Source organism: Gorilla gorilla, chromosome 3 (assembly GCF_029281585.2).
Source record: "Gorilla gorilla gorilla isolate KB3781 chromosome 3, NHGRI_mGorGor1-v2.1_pri, whole genome shotgun sequence".
Lineage (NCBI taxonomy): Eukaryota > Metazoa > Chordata > Mammalia > Primates > Hominidae > Gorilla > Gorilla gorilla.
Genome location: NC_073227.2, coordinates 184,774,522 through 184,792,662, shown reverse-complemented (window position 1 = coordinate 184,792,662; position 18,141 = coordinate 184,774,522). Strand labels below are relative to the sequence as shown.

The window sequence follows — 18,141 nt, the reverse complement described above, 5'->3', positions numbered from 1 at the left end:
TGTTCTCACATGTTTACTTTCATTTAGGAACATCAAATTAAAATTTAACATTTAGCACTTGTTATTTTTCATGCTGCCACTTCTGTGCAGTAGGAAAAGCTAAATTTAATGTTTGGGGCTCAAAAGTGCCATGCCAAATTTTGCTTTGCTACCATTTTGGTTTTGAGTTTAAAGTTTTTTGCATTCATGTCTTTTAAAACCCATTTTTTAATCTTGTATCAACTATAAACTTGTTGAATGTTTTTTTAGAGACAGTGAAATATTTTATTTCTTTTACTTTCATCCAAACACATCCATTTCTGAAAAACATAAAAGCATGCACAATTATGGCATTCTTATAAAGAAAAATTAATAACTAAGCTGTAAATCAACAATAATAATACAACGTTTAAATGATATGTGAAAAGATTTACAGGTAGGTATAGGGCTCTTAATTTTAGAAAATAATTCTAATCAATATCAATACAGGTTAAGGAGAAGCTTCTAGTTTTCCAAACACTTGACTCTTAAAACATGTGGGTACATATGTATATATATCATATATACAGAATTCTATCTTGCCTTCATGGATTATGCAGGTAGCTAATATATGGGAGCCATTATCCAAAGATGAAAAAAATAAACTATTTAAGAGCATCTTAGGAGTACATAACTTTATTGTAGTCTCATTTCGAGATTGCAATCACTGGAATTTTCAAAAGCTGTCTTTTAAGTGAGGAATTTGAAACACAGGAGACTAAGAACAATGAGAGTAGTACATGTGGATGCAAATGAAGACAGGTGAGAGAGATGTCTAAAAGGGAATGCCTTGAAAAATGGTGAGGTGCAAGTGAAGTCATTTCTACAGTTTTATGGTTTTAATGCACCCACTAGTAGGCATTTGCATAAATTTTGGCTCTCTATTCTATGGATGATTGATTCAGCTTTGCATGGAATGTCATTTCATTACAGCTGTAGGTCTCTCAGAGATAAAACTTCTCGTATTTGGTCTTTTATTTTTCTCACAAGAGGTGACAAACATTGATTTAGTCTGGTGATTCTGCTTAATATAGAGTTTACTTATAGACCACTGACTCTTCTTCCAGATATTTTCATATTCTTTTAGTTCAATATATCTATTGAACAGTTGTTTACAAACTTTTGTGTGCGTCAGAATCCCCCAGTGAGCTTGTTAAAAAGTATCATTTGTTCCCAGCCCAGGAGTCTTTTAGTAGGTCTGGGATGGAGCCTGGGAATTTGCATTTCTGTGAAGGTCCCATATGATATTAATGCTGTTTTGAGAACCACACTTAGAAAGCCAGTGCTGTAGGAAATTGGCTGTGGCTCAAAAATGGAGGTATTTGGTGTGCTGGCTTTTTAAAAGTTTCTGTTTTGAGTTCTAAAGTGAACCATGTCTCTAGATGGTGGTTGCTTATTGTGAAAATGTGAGAGGCTTGTGGGAATATGGTTTTATTAGCAAGTGAAGATGTCTATGAGTAGTCTTGTTGTAGTTCTATAATGACAGTTCTTTAACAGATCATTTCACTATGATCTATTTGACTCAAGAGCTGCTTCTCAAGAATTATTTTTTCTCAGTCAAGAGTGAAGGTTAAACCTTAACTTGTCTAGAAAAGAAAAGGTATACTGCGAAAAATAAATAAAAACACGCCTGCCATGTCACATGTCTTAAGAAGCATGCTCTTTGAAGCAGCTGTTGTTTCAGCTGCAGAAGTCAGAAATTCAGTGCTTGGTTTACAAGTGATTTCAAGCAATTCTTCTAAGATGGTCTTATATTTGTGTAACTTTAAGAATATACCGATATAGAAATATTTTGCCAAAGTATACCCTTGACTATTGGGATCAAACACTGTATTTTCCTTTTTTTTTTCCTCTCCAAATCCACATGGAATTGAAATCAAAAGATGCAAAAGATCATTACAGTGAGAGAGAAAAATAACTGACTTTAGCTCTAGGTAAAAATCCCTACTACCTTTTATTATCAATATCATAATCTCAAGTGGGCACTATGCTTGAGCTGTGTACATAGTGTTACATGAAAGAGAATATGCTTGCAAAGCTAAAGCATTTAATTAAAATGCAAAGTTTAAAGACACCTATGGATTCAGGATAGTGAATGAGTATACTCTGTAATAATATGTTTTACAGCCGGGCAGTGGCTCATGCCTATAATCTCAGGACTTTGGGAGGCCCCGGTGGGCGGATCATATGAACTCAAGAGTTCAAGACCAGCCGGGCCAACATGGCGAAACCCCGTCTCTACTAAAAATACAAAATTAGCCAGGCATGGTGGCGCACACCTGTAATCCCAGCTACTCAAGAGGTTGAGGCGGGAGAACCACTTGAACCCGGGAGGCAGAGGTTGCAGTGAGCTGAGATCAGGCCATTACACTTCAGACTGGACAAAAAGAGTGAAACTCTATCTCAAAAAACAATTAATAATAATAATAATATGTTTTACATTGAGACAATATTATTTTAAAATAGTCACAAATAACTTCCCAGTGATGTGTGTAACCATGTGAACTGCTCCTTCCAGAAACTCCAACCAGTGTATTTCAGCAAGAATTCAACAGATTTAAATATATAGGGAGTCAGAGGAAACTCTTTAGGATGATGCTTGATAAGGGTGAGTCAGATAGTGAACGAGTACCTTTTTTATCATTTGAGTGTGCCATCAGAAGTCATTTCTGCAATGTGAAAGCAAAGTTCTAAATCACTATTAGAATAGTCAGGATAATAACTCTCTGTAACATAACATTCACTGTGATTAGAACAAAGCACCTAGATACCTTGACTGATCTATGCTTAGCATTCTCACCGCAGGAAAGAACAACATTTTGTTATCTATCTTTCTTTTATAAATGCAATAAGTCCCTGATAGCAATATATGCAAAGTTATAGAGTATAAGCCCTGGGCCAGTCAAGTGAAATTTTGGTTGATGATTTTCTCTCAAGAATCGAATATGTATAATGTATATTCAAAGTTACCTTTGCTTTCCAATTTCATATATTTTCTCTCTGATACAGAAAACCTCTTAAAAATCCTCCTGTAAAAAACACTGCAGTTACAGCAAAAGCTGTTTGAGGATTAAAAAGGAATGGTTACTTTTGTAAAATACACAAACAGCCATAGTAATCTAAAAATACAACCATTCAACATATTAATTAATGAATTAAAATCATAAAATATGAAGTAAATTACAGGCTTTTGAAATGTGTTTGACTTTTATTACCATATCACTTTAATATTTGTGAGTGTCTGCTTTGTACCTAGCAGAGATCTTCACATTAGCAATTTAAAGTGAAAAAATATATAGGCCCACCTTTTTGGTTTAGTGGGGAAAAAACACAGATAAAGCAACAATGTGTCATAGCTTTGATACCGGATAGACTCTGGCATGTTGAGGGCGCATTTCTACTACTAAGAATGTCACCACTAAGAATGGTGACATTCTTAACTTTTTGAGGGATGGATTCAGAGGAAAAGTTTAGAGAAACTTGAAGGTGACATGTTGAATTGAATGAGAAGTCTATCAAAACTCTGCAAAGGACTATCACTGATGCTTCAACAGTTTCCTGAAATAGGATTGTCAAATCTGTAAGTCTGTGAGATTTCCGGAATCAGAGGTCTAATCAAAAACATTTAGCGTTCCCCACCCCCAAAACAATGGAAATTTTAAAAGTAAAAATTTCTCTCTTGGGTGAAAAAAATAAACACCCCAGCTGATAAACGATATACTCAATACTTACCAGAGATTTGAAAAAGAACTTATATAGGCAACAACATGGGTGAGACTCAAAACCTAAGTTTGCATGAAACAAGCCAGATACACAAAGTGTGTTTATTGTTATTCTATTTGTATGAAATTTTAAAACAAGCAAAATTAATGGAAGGTGATGGAAGTCTCACTAGTAGTTACCTCTTAGGAAGAGGAATTGACTGGGAAGGGGAAAATCATATTAGGGTGGGGAAGATGGTGCATATTTTAATCTGGGTGCACAGACGGTATATAGGAATATAAAATTTCATTGTGCTTTATACTTAAGATTAGTACACATTACTGATGTTATGATATACCTTAATAAAAATAAAGTAAAAAATCACTGTGTGGAATTCAAAGTATTTCCATAGCACATTCCGGAGTATTTAGACATAGCGTCTTCTAAATAGAACCAAAATCAGAGTTTACTTAAAGAATTTCAGAAAACTTGTAGATAGGTGTCTAGGGATTTTTTTTTCAAGAACTGGTGCATAAAGTATTACATTCTTTTCTTATATTGGCATTTGGATGATTTATAATGAGATCCTACTGTGGTCATAAATTTATGGATTTTCTATGACTAAAAACAGAAAATTTAGGATTCATCCTTTATAAGTTCTTGGTAAAAAGAATAGCTAAGATACATAGTTTTGGGTTTGGATGGATAGAGGAATGATGTCGTTAAGCAACAAAGCACAATCTTTGTTCTTCCTCCAACTCCCAAGTGCTGTCATGATGATATCACCAATTCTTTAAGAATTGCCAAAAGAAAGAATAAAGTTAGAGACAGTTTTCTGTGAATGCCAGTTATAGACATGAACAGATTTAGTACTGGGTGTTCTTCCCATGAGTATTTCAGTTCATGGTAGTCTACAGGATTTAAGATAGTCGACAGGATTTAAGAGGAAAATAATTGATTTTAGAGACACCTTGAACTTCTCAGTTATTATCTATTTATTCGCTGATGTAAGAGTTGGCCTTGTCCTCTGGAGTTTAGAGATGCTAACAACATCTTGCCCAGTGTCTTTCCCCTGATGGAAGTTTACAATGATTTTTTCCTTTAAAAGGTTTGCAGTTTCCTCTTGTAATGATTCTTGATGTTCTGTACAGTCTGAAGACTTTCTTTTTGAACAATCAGTTTGAAAAGTAAAGTGTGACATAATAATTTTCTAAAGCCTCTGTACCAGATGATACTTTGTTGTTTCTTGCTTAAATGTAGTGAAAAGGAAGTCAAATATATTTTATCATAGAAAACACCATACAATTTTGTTTATGTATCTTTTTATTGTCATCAGAATTCTCTGTGTTTAAATATACAGAGAGGAGATGGGAGGGAGCTACTTTAAGTATCCCTTAAAAGCTCGTAACTTTGATTTAAAAGTTAAAAGTAAAAAGAAAAATACTCTTTGGAATTATACATTAGATATTTTAATATCATAAGTAGCAAAGCAAAAAAATCTTGAAAGGACAACACATGTGCCACTTAAATGAGGGAAAATACTCGTTATAATTAATAATAATATATAATTAAATGTTTAGAATAAAAATAAAAAAATCAGGTTAAAACTATTACATTTCCTTTTTCTGATTTTTATTTTAGATTCAAGGAGTACATGTATAGGTTTGGCTATATTGTGTGATGCTGAAATTTGGTGTACAAATAATTCCATTACCCAGGTATAATCATAGTACCCAAGAGCTAGTTTTTCACCCCTTGTTCCCAGCCCTAGTAGTTCCCAGTTTCTATTGTTGCCATCTTTTATGTCCATGATTACTCATTGTTTAGCTTCTACTTATACATGAGAATATGCAGTTTTTGGTTTTCCATTCCTGCATTAATTCACTTAGCATAATGGCCTCCAGCTGCATATGTATTACTGCAAAGAACATTATTTCATTCTTTTTATGGCTGCATACTATTCCATGGTATCTACGTATCACATTTTCTCTATCTAGTTCACCATTTATGGGCAGCTAGGTTGATTTCATGTTTTTGCTATAGTGAATAGTGCTGCGATGAATGTAGGAGTACATGAGTCTTTTTGGTTGAATGATTTGTTTTCTTTTGGGTACATGTGTAAATTAGTTCAGCCATTGTGGAAAGCAGTCTGGACCATTCAACCGAGAAATCCTATTACTGGATATATTACTTTTCTTTATTGAATTCTTCATCATTAAAGAAAAAAATAATGGTTACTGTCTTATTTTTAAGCCCTATAAAGATATTGTATGTTTTGAAGAAATTAACTTTTCTCCAGAATCTGGTTGAGAATTGTCAAATATTTGTAAGTGGGTATATGTGTGTATTTGTTTTTTATTACGTCTCAGATCACTTAAGCTTATATGCCTTTTTACATGCTAGTTCACACTTGCCTGATTTAGCAAAAAATTAAATTTATTTAAATTATTCATGCCTTTCAAGTATTTGAAGACATTATATTAACTTTTTAAATAGAAGGCTAAACACTTTTAGCAAGCTTGCTATACGATGTATATTCTTCTATGCATAAAACTTGCAAATTAAGGAACATCTAGATACAATACCTTGCCAGAATTGTAAGAAATTATTTATTAAGAATTTCTTTGAAGAACCACATTAGATGAATGCTGGCCTGCTAGTCTCTGTGATAATGAAAATGCTCTCAGTCTGCACTATCCAGATAGGGAGCTGCTAGCCACATGCAGCTACTGAACACTTGAAATGTAGCTAGTACAGATAAGAAACTAAATTTTTCTAATTTTTCTAAATTTCATTTAATTTTTATTCATTTAAATAGCCATGTGTGGCAGTCATTATTACCATTTTTAACAGTGCAGCTTTAGATTCAGAAAATATCAAGTAGTGGGCTATTGTGAAGATGAAAATATCTACCTGACAACACCACTGAGAAGACTAAACGAGCTAACATTGATAATATGCATGGACACTGCCGGGCATGCACTAGAAGTTATACATAAGTAACTTTCCTTCCTTTTCTTCTTGTAGCTCAATATGTACCCATTACTGATCCTCTTAGGGATGTGCCTACTCTTTGTACTACTTTTTATAGCCTTTTTTCCATTCCCTTGTTATGGTCTCCTTTTAGAATTCTTTCTCTTTCCTTGCTGTCACTCTTTTTCTTTGTTTCACTAAATATTCCATCCACGTCACTGTATTTTCTTACTTTTATTTCTATTTTCAACTCTTTTGTTTTCTCTTTCCATTCATGATGGGAAGGACTACTCAACAATTACTTCTCTTTCCCAGAATGCTCTATCTTGAGTGTAACTATGACTTGGGGATGAACTTGCTTGATTAGAATTTGGCACCTAATGGAGACATAACACATTTGCCCTGAAAACTTGTAAATATAACCCGGGTCTGCAAAACCCTTCAAAATTAGAATCAAATTTAAAAAGACATTATGTTGATAATGCTGTCTGTCTTATTCTGCTAAGACTTCCATAACAAAATACCATAAGTTGGGTAGCTTAAACAAAAATAATTTTTATTTCTTTTATAAAGACTACAAAATCTAAAATAAGGGTTCTGGCACAGTTGCTTTCTGATAAAGTTTCCCTTCCTGGCTTGCAGACGGTTGTCTTCTTGCTTTATCCCCACAATGGCTCTTCCTCTGTACACTGGAGGGAAGAGAGAGAGAGACATTTTCTTTCTCTTTGTATAAGGCCAGTGTTCCTATTGGATCAGGTTCCATACTTATGATCTCATTTAACCTTAATTATTTCCCTAAAGCCTTATATCCAAATATAAGCCACATTGGTGATTAGGGTTTTGACATATGAATGTGAGGAAGACACAGTTCAGTCCATAGCACCCCCTAAGTGCAAACACATATCCTGTCTTGAAGACTGTACCTTTAACAATGGCCTTTAAAAACTTCTGAAATAAAGTTCTAAGAAACGTGAGCTTAGAGTTGAAAATTCCAGACACACAAACACAAATATACAAGCTCTAACATGAGTCTGAGCAGAAAACAAGAGAAAAGAAACAGCAGGCTTAGACTCAAAAATACTTAATGTTGAAATTATTGGGCATAGAATACTGAATAACAATAATATATTATAGAAAGTATAAATTGTGGATAAATAAGAATGGATTTCCTAAAAGACCAACACACTTGGAAAGAATCAAATGAAACTCTAGAAATTAAAAATAATAAATGAAATTTAAAAATAGACAAAGAACAGATTAAATGCAGCTCAAAAAGTTAGTGAACTGGAGTATCAAACCAAATATCTGAAATGTAGTACAGAGCAAAATTAATGTAAATGATAAAAGAGATGTTAATTAAAACTAAGAATAACATGAACATGTCTAATATATACCAATCTATCCTGAGTTCTAGAAGGAAATAACAGACAGAAAGGAAATCTGGCAATACTTGAAGAGATAATATTTGGCAACTTCAAGAATTGTTGAAAATACCAACTCCATATCAGGAAGCCCAAAAAATCTCACGTGGAATAAGCACACACACACACACACACACACACATAAACACACACCATATCACACTGAGAGTACATAATACCAAAGACAAAAAAATCTTTAAAAGTATCTACAGAGAAAAGACAGATCACTTACAAAGGACTACCAACTTCTTGATAGCAGGAACAGAAACCTGAGAGCAATATAAATATATACTCAATATATCAAGAGAAAAATCCCATGCAACTCAGCAAATGTGAAATGCAGCTCAAAAATAAAACGAATTAAAGAGAAAAAGAAAAAAAAAGATTGGAAATTTACCAGAGTTTATTACCAACAGACCATTCTGAAAACAAATTATAAGATATGTCTCTGGTTATTGAAAATTAATTCTAAGTAGAAGGTTTGAGATATAAGAAATTAGTAAAAATTAAAATAATGATATCAATACTTATTTTGTGGGGTTAAGAATAAGTAGATCCAACATATTAGACAAAGCTGGCATAAGAATCGTAAGATGCAGTCAGATCTAAAGCACTCTTAGGACATTTATAATTCAGGATGAGGGTGAGTATTTTGATATTCTGCATATGTTATTAAGTATGCAGGTTAAAGGCTATATAATTACTAAAAATAAGCCTAATGAATATAATTTCCAAAATAGTGGGAAAAAAACAACAGAATAGGGGAAAAAACAATTCAAAATAATCCCACAACAATGATGGGGAGAAGTCCAAAATAATCATAATCAATATGAATGCATTATACTCACCAATTAAAAGAGAAAAAATATCAGACTGTATGAAAAAATAAATATAGTGTTGAGCTTTTTTAAGTATGTAAAGCAAATACTACCCCTCTATTCTTCCTCTGCTCCTGGAAAAAGGAGAACAAATCAAACTGATGTGTCTATAATAACAACACATGAATTAGACATTAAGCCAAAATTTATTGCTTGAGAGAAAGCCTGACTACATACTTATAAAAGTTGCAATTTTCTACAAAAAAATTAGCCGAGCATGGTGGCACACACCTGTAATCCCAGCTACTCGGGAGGCTGAGGCAGGAGAATCACTTGAACCTGGGAGGCGGAGGTTGCAGTTAGCTGTGATCGTGCCACTGCACTCCAGCCTGTGTGACAGAGCCAGGCTCTGTCTCAAAAAAAAAAAAAAAAAACAAAAGTTTCACTTTTCTGGAAGTATATAGTTACATATTTACATATTTATATGCAATTGACCCTTGAACAACACAACTTGGAACTTCCTGGGTTCACTGAAATGCAGATTTTCTTCTGCCTCTGCTGCTCCTGAGACAGCAAACCAACCCCTCTTTTTGCTCCTCCTCTTCCGCCTACTCAATGTGAAGACGAGGATAAAGACGTTTATGATGATTCACTTCCATTTAATGAATAGTAAATGTATTCCCTCTTGCTTGGGATTTTCTTAATAACGTTTTATTTTCTCTAGCTTACTTTATTGTAAGATACCATATATAATACATATAATGTGCAAAATATGTTTTAATCAACTGTTTATGTTATCTGTAAGGCTTCCAGTCAACAGTAGGCTATTAGTTGTTAAGTTTTTGGGGAGTCAAAAGTTATACATAAATTTTTTACTATATATGGGGGCCAGTGCCCCAACTGTCATATTGTTCAAAGGTCAACAGTACATTAAATAACTTTCAAAATTAGACATTATTGTATGGAGTAATTTATAAATCCCCATCATAATGGAAAATATTTAAAACATTTCTGCCGGGAAATGACAGACAGTTCAAGAGAAAAATTAAAGTCTCAAAAGTATGAACACTGTAACAAAATTGCATTTCCATACAAGTAAATATTAGCTAGAAAATATCATTAAGATGCTGAGCATGGTGGCTTACGCCTGTAATCCCAGCACATTGGGAGGCCAAGGCGGGTGGATTGCCTGAGGCTGGGAGTTCGAGACCAGCCTGGCCAACATGGTGAAACCCCATCTCTACTAAAAATACAAAAATCAGCTGGGCCTGGTGGTGTGCACCTGTAATCCCAGCTACTTGGGAGGCTGAAGCAGGAGAATCTCTTGAACCCGGGAGGCAGAGGTTGCAGTGAGCCAAGATCGCACCATTGCACTTCAGCCTGGGCAACAAGAGTGAGACTTCATCTCAAAAAAAAAAAGAAAGAAAATACCATTAAGATGTCTGGGAATTAATCCAACAAACGATGTGCAGCATCTATGCAGCATGTTATAAACTTGTGTTGAAAGACACTGAAAGAAGACTAAATGTGATTGATTAGGATAAATCAATTTCACAAATTGACATTTTTATGAATTTGATTTATAGATACAATTCAATTGCAATCCACAGAGATTTTCCTTAAAAATGATAAACTGAATCTAAAGTATGTATAGAAAGAAAATAGGTGAAGAATAGTCAAGACAGATTGGAAATAGAGCAAGGTGGGGAGGCAGGATTCCAAGTGCTGATTTAATGTTCTATTTCTCAGTTTTGGTGGGGGATTTTAAAATGTTTGTTTTATTATTTTTAATCCAGAAATATATTTATATGCATTTTATGTTCATGTGTTCTGTTTCACAATGAAATTTTTTAAAGCTCACATAGTATAAGTTTGAGGCTCAGATCTCTGTAGAATCAACAAGTAAAACCCAGGATGTTTTATAATTATATGTATAGAATTTGTACTGATAGTTATTCACTGTTTAACAATAAAATACATTTTAACATAAGATGTAATACATGTTTAATGCAGAAAATTTGGAAAATATACGAAATAGGCAGAAATGAATAAAAAGCCCTGTGACCCCCACCATCAATTTCAGATACTGTGAATGTTGTTACATACATTCTGGTCTTATCTATGTTCATATATGTGTGCTTCTGTATTTGTAAGTTTTTAGAGAATTACTGTCCTATTACATAATAAGTTTGTGTTATACTTTTTATTTTCCAATACAAATGTATTATTTAATGTGTTAGGAACTTTGCAAAACCACCAGATTTTTATTATGAAAAGGCACAGTTGAAAATTATATACTTGCTCAAGCAATTCTTTCAGAAAACAGCAATATTTTAGAAAATAAAACTTGAGAATTCAGCCAAGAGGGATTATATTGATAGGAGAATGCAGAATATGTAGGGAACATACATAATTTCAGTAATCCACAAAACAGGAGAGGGAAATACACATCTCATACACTGATGTTAGTTGGAATCACAGTATTCTGTACCACATCTGCTACTCGGTTGATTTATTAGTGATTAAAATGTAGTACAAACGGTTGTCCTTAAGCAGTTCCCTCACAGAGACTATTCTCAACAATTTGCATAAGTGACACATTTATTTCAAAAAGTACTTAGAAAGAAAATATAATATTGAACTTGATAGTATTGTAGCAGGACAAGCCGCAAACAAAACCCCTCAGACACCGAGTTAAAGAAGGAAGGGCTTTATTCAGCCGGGAGCTTCGGCAAGACTCACGTCTCCAACAACCAAGCTCCCTGAGTGAGCAATTCCTGTCCCTTTTAAGGGCTCACAACTCTAAGGGGGTCTGCATGAGAGGGTCGTGATCGACTGAGCCAGCGGGGCTATGTGACTGGGGGCTGCATGCACCAGTAATTAGAACGGAACAGAACAGGACACGGATTTTCACAGTGCTTTTCTGTACAATGTCTGTAATCTATAGATAACATAACTGATTAGGTCAGGGGTCAATCTTTAACTACCAGGCCCAGGGTGTGGCGCCGGGCTGTCTGCTTGTGGATTTCATTTCTGCCTCTTAGTTTTTACTTCTTCTTTCTTTGGAGGCAGAAATTGGGCATAAGACAATATGAGGGGTGGTCTCCTCCCTTAGTATGACCAAACACTTTGTACCCGCTTCTTTCAATCTATCACGAAAATGTAATTTATCTTTGAAGCCAGGAAATATCCTGATTAGTGTTTCAAGGGAGGGTAAGGAAAATCTCACAATTGGAGAAATCCTTCCTTTGAGGCCCTATCTTTGTTTCCCAACAGAAGAGAATTACAGGCCTTGGGCTAGATCCAGTTCCCAAGAAGTGATTTTATAAAAATCCACCAATGCTAGTAACGCTGAGACTTTTCTAAATGCTGTTTTCAGTAGGTAAAACATATTCCTGTTACTACCTAACTAGAGAGAATAGTAGGATGATATTTGCATTGCCATGGTAACTTGCATCTCTAGAGTGAGATGACATTTTTGCCTGTTTATTTCTACTTTTCATTTAGGAATAACATTTTTTATTCCATTTTAACTTAAAAAATAAGTTGGGTGTGTATAGATAGGGAGAGAAACTGAAAGTTATTTAACATCTGCTATATGTCAGACACGGAGTTAAGTTGTTTATATCCACCACTGCATTCAGTCCTCCAAGGACTCTGGAAAGGAAGATTCGCTTTAGAGAGGAAACAGAGAAATTTCAGCACTTTTCTGTGCTTTAGTTCAAAAAGTTACAAAGCAATAGAGCCAGGGTCTGTTCAGAGCTTGGAGCCCCTGGTTCCCAGGCTGGTGTTTTTTCACTGCTTCACGCTTCCTCCTACAGGTTTTATTTCCTCCCTGGGTTCCTAGTCTAACTTTCCCTTAAAACTGACAACCACCTTGTGAAATACAAGTAAATACATTGCAATATGTAGTTTTTAAGTGTTGTGGTTCTTAATGTTTAATTCTAATTTCCATATATAGAAAATTACATCTAAATCAGGATTGACTGATTATGTTTTACTCTTCAGTTAAAATAGTTATTCAAATGCTTTAATTGCATACCATGTGCTTCAGAAGATGATACCAATTAAGTAGTTAGGATTTAGCTGTACATATGATGGAGATTTAGTTATGTCACTATAAAAGAATTATATATATAATTCAAATTTACAGATATAGAATATTAAATATGAAATGCAAATATTGGACTATGAAGATCAGCAAGTATTTGTTGAACATAAGGAGCTATCTGTATAGATTCTTTGTGGGATATGTTACTCAGAAAAAGCAAAAGAACAAACGTGAATTATATTTACAATCCATTGAAACAAAATTAAGATGACCATTTAATTCTTCAATTCTAAATATTCTGTTTATTAAAAAGTAGCTCTTACTTCCTTTATATTTTGCTATTGGGATTTTCTCTCAACTAAAAGAACGTGAAGACAAACGTAAAGAGAGAATTCCTTTGTGATAGACTTTATGAGACATTTAAATTGTTATGGCATAATGACATGTTGTTAATCTAAAGGCCTTGGTGGCAATTGCAGGAATGAAAAAAGTAAAAGTTAATGTTTGTTGATATATTTATAAAGCAGCAAGTGAAAGGAAGTATTCTGATCTTACAAAAATGGTGACATTATGGCTTCAGCACCAGATCCATTACTTTTTCCCCTCTTAATTCCAGCAAGAAACGGTCTCAGAAACAGTTATTGTCTGGGCAGTTTGAGGGATCTTAGAACTTGAAGGAAAGACAATTCTATGGATGTAATAAGGGCAAAAGGTGGCTAGGAAGCTACTATGGACTAGTGGGCTATGTAAGCAAAATACATGGAATGCTTACCCGAAGTTTAGGAATGATGAGAGAGAGAAGTGCAGCAGGGTACAAGGAAGAGTCCTTGTTGGACGTGGAACCTAATTTGTTCATAGGTAATTAGAAAGAAATCAGGGGAAGGAAACAAACTGAAGATGCAATATTAAGTTGGAAAAGTTATGTAAGCTCAAGGGAGGGAGGGAGCAATGTCTGGGTGAATACATTTGTTTTTGTAAACAAAGGGCCGGTAGTTTCTTCAGGAGCCAGTGCCTCAACTCTCATTCTGCAGTCCTACAGTATTCACGCTTGTCAATCAGAAGTGGTTTTGAATGGATATGATGCCACATTCTTGCATAAAAACATTTCGTTTTTGATTGACAAATTATTTTGAAAGGTTAATATGAATATGTATAATATGCAGAGCACAAAACTACTAAAATGTTACGAGTCTTATACATAATTACCTTTAAATGAAACTATAGCTGTGAAAGTAATTTCACAGTCACGTTCTTTTAGATTTTAGTAATACTATATGTGTGTGGCTTTTATATGGGCATATTATGATGAAAACCCATATATAATAGAATAAATGTAATAGTAGCCTGTAAAAGTACAGTGATGGCTATATGTCCACATACCTATCGTAAGTTTCTAAATCAGGTGAGGTACACTTTCAGCTAGAAGAAGAAAACACATTCTTATATGCCTTAGTTCTGGTACTGAGTAAATGTTCTCCTACCGTAAAATTTTCTTTACTGTGCCCTTGGAACTCTTAAGGTGCTATGGTTTTTACATTCTCATTCTAAACTCATTGTTGGAATAGCCTCCCATGTTAAACCAAAGAGGAGTCAATGAGTCATTTTGTTACTCTTTTTTCAAAAACATGTCAAAGGAAACTGAAAACATGGTAAGTGCGTTATTGCAGAGAGGCATTTAATGAGAAGCTCTTCCTGACATAAATACTTGCCCCTTAATTACATTCCTTGCATGCTAACAACCCCTTCAACCAGGTCACCTCTCGGCTATAGGAATTCTGTTTTTATCCCTCATGCCACTGCTGAGCATGTAGCTCCATGTTTTTGTTCCCGCACTTCTCATTCCACTTATGCCTAAGAAGACACTACTCCACTGTGTTCACCTCCAGGCCCCAGCATTTTTGGTTTAGTTTAAGTTCATCTGGGCTATTAAAGTGTGAAAAAATTATGCTTATACTGCAGATACAAAGTCAAGATGCTTTTTTTCTCTGGATCTATTTTCTAAGAACTTTCAACTATTAGTTTCTAGGATAAGATGAATCTGATTTTACTGTGAAATGCAGGTGGCTTTTATTTCAGGTCTTTGCATAGCTTAAGAGACATTATTAGCACCTAAGTGAAATTTGCATAGACAAATGAAATATTCTGCCTTCTGAGACCCTATGAAAATCTGCCCTATTAATAACTACATCAGATGGAAGTCAGATTTTTGTCATTTCAGCATTTTCCTTCTATCAAGTGGTTAGTTTCTGTCCACGTAATTGAGTAATTTAAAAGAGCCACTACCAGTTGTCTTTTCTGGGCTAAGGACATTTGATTTCGTAAATAACAACAAAAAAGGCTTATGTGACTTTTTGGGAAAGATTACAGCAGGAGGAAAATAAAGTACTATTAAGCTTCATACTTCTTTTTAAATGTTCTCATTAAACACAGTGAAGAAATAATTAGTATACATTTCTTTCTCATATGACTGCCCCTTGCAACCGTCCCTTGGTTATACCTACCAAGTGCTACAAAGAAATCTATAAAATGAATGATAATCAGTGAAATATTTGAAAAGATGAAATTTATCCTGATCTTAGCTATTTATCACGAACCTACTTTTTTGTGTAGTTATACTTACTGAACTGGTGCTCTGAGAACACTTTAATGTTATATCATTGTCAAATTTGACAGACACAATATCTATACTTTTACTTGCATCATTAATGATAAACAGCATATATAATATTGAACTATGGCATTCTGAAACTTCTACTTAATAGATGAGCATTTTCAAACATTTCTCCTTAAGGTTATCCAATCAGGTTTCTACAGATTCATTTATTCACAAATAATAAAAAAAGAAGTACAAGTACTATATTTTCCCACATATTAAACAATGGTGAGTGATGTTTACTTCAAGCAAGACATCTCAAACTTTTTCATAGGCATGTATCAAAATCATCTGATATATTTGTTAAAATGCTAAATTTATGCCCCACCACAGACTTTCTGAATCATAATAGAGAGAGCCAAGAATCAGCTCCTTTTTCTAGCTCCTCAGATGACTCTAATATACGTTAAATGTGAAAAGTCTTTATTAAAATTTTTATTTTCTTTTTTTAAAAAAACTTTTAAGTTCAGGGGTGCAAGTGCAGGTTGTTACATAGGTAAATGTGTGTCATTGGGTTTGTTATACAGATTATTTCATCCCATGGTATTAAGCAGCCTAGTCCCTATTTGTTATTTTTCCTGATCCTCTCCTTCGCCAACCCTCCACCCTCCTAAAGGCCCCAGTGTGTGCTGTTCCCTTCTACATGTCCATGTGTTTCTAAAACTTTCCAGTTATTTTAAATATTTTATAAAAATGATCTTTAAGTCGCTCGTATTTCTATCCTGCAGTATTTGCATGTTTTAAAATATGAGATTAATGAGCAACAAAATAAAAACAATTTTGATTTATAACACAAATAATAGAATAAATATCCACAAATCTATAGAGACTAATAAATGTTTAAATACATACATAAATGAAAAGGAGAAAATCTTTCTTGCAGAAAATTTTCAAACAAAAAATGTAGAAAGAATGGGAGAAACAAAAAAAAAATCACCATTAGAACATCTCAGTAATAATTGTGGCAGGCAAGATCTGCGATGAATGCTAAAATTATTGGAAAAAACTTTACGGAGAAACAGAATATTTGCATTGCCTCAAAGTATTTTCTCTCAAATATTTATTAATCATGTGATGCTTCTAGCATGTTTCCACCAATTTGCTGAGATTGCTCTCTGCTAAAGGCAAACTTACGTCCCTCCCCTTGGATTGTAGGCTCGATTTAGTGGCTCACTTCTGACAGAGTAAGGAAAGGGAAAAGTAAGCAAAAAGCTGTCAGATGCCACCTTACCAAGTGACCAATGTTAACAGCACCAGTAATACGCTTATTGATACCATGTACCTCCTGATGTGATGCAGTGAGAAAGGCCCTTCACCTCTCTGGGGTTCTTTACAAAATTCATAACCCCAATCTAATAATGGGAAAAAAATAAGACAAACTCAAATTGATAGACAGTCTATAAAATCCCTGGCTAGAACTCTTCAAAAGTGCCAGGTCATGAAAACCAGGGAAATACTACAAATCTGTCTATATCAGAGGAGACAAAGGAAACTTGATGAAGACATACAATGTTGTCTTCCTGATTGGATCCTGAACAGAAAAAGACATTAGTGGGAAAACTACTGAAATATGAATAAAGCCTGCAGTTTAGTTAATATGATACCAATGTTAATTTATTCACTTAAATTACTCATCGGTAAAATGCTACTATTAGAGTGAGAATTCTCGGTATTATCTTTGTAACTTCTATAAACCTAAAATTAGTTCAAACTGAAACAGGGTTGTTGTTATTTTCATTGTGGTAAAACATATATGATATTAAATTTGTCTCCTAATCATTTTTAATGCATAGCTCAGTAATATTAAGTATATCTACTTTGTTGTGCAGCAGATCTCTAAATTTTTCCATCATGCAAATCTGAAAATCTATTCCCATTAAACTCTAATTTCCTCTCCCCCTTCCCCTATCCTTTGACAATCACTTTCTACTTTTCTGTTTGCATAATTTTCACTACTTTAGACACGTCAAAGTATACAATATTTGTCCTTTTGTGATTGGCTTATTTCGTTCAGCATAATTGTCCTTGAGGGTCTTCCATGTTGTAGCATGTGACAGGTTTTTCTTCTTTCTTAAGGTTGTATAATATCCCATTGCATGTATATGCCATGTTTTTGTTACGCATTCATCTGTCTGTAGACATTTGGGTAGCTTACATCTCTTGGCAATTGTGAATAATGCTTCCGTGAACAAGGCATGCAGATATTTCTTTAAGATCGTGCTTTGAATTATTTTGGATGTATACCTGCAAGTGGGATTGCTGGATCATATAGTAATTTTCTGTTTTAATATTTTTAAGGGACTCTCATACCATTTTCCATAGTGACTGCACCATTTTACATTCCTAATAAAAGTGTACAAGGGTGTCAGTTTCTCCACATTCTTACTAAGACTTGTTATTTCTTTTTTTTTTAATAGTAGCCATCCTAATGGGTATGAGATAATATGTCACCGTGGTTTTGATTTGCATTTTCCGAAGGATTAGTGGTGTCAAGCATCTTTACAA

At 34.1% G+C, this 18,141-nt stretch overlaps 1 protein-coding gene across 3 annotated transcripts in view; it reads left to right on the top strand.

Annotated features, from left to right (window-relative positions):
- The window catches only part of MARCHF1 (membrane associated ring-CH-type finger 1), an 834,037-nt gene that overhangs the window by 566,688 nt on the left and 249,208 nt on the right, over positions 1–18,141 (top strand). The gene's annotated exons all lie outside the window — the stretch shown is intronic.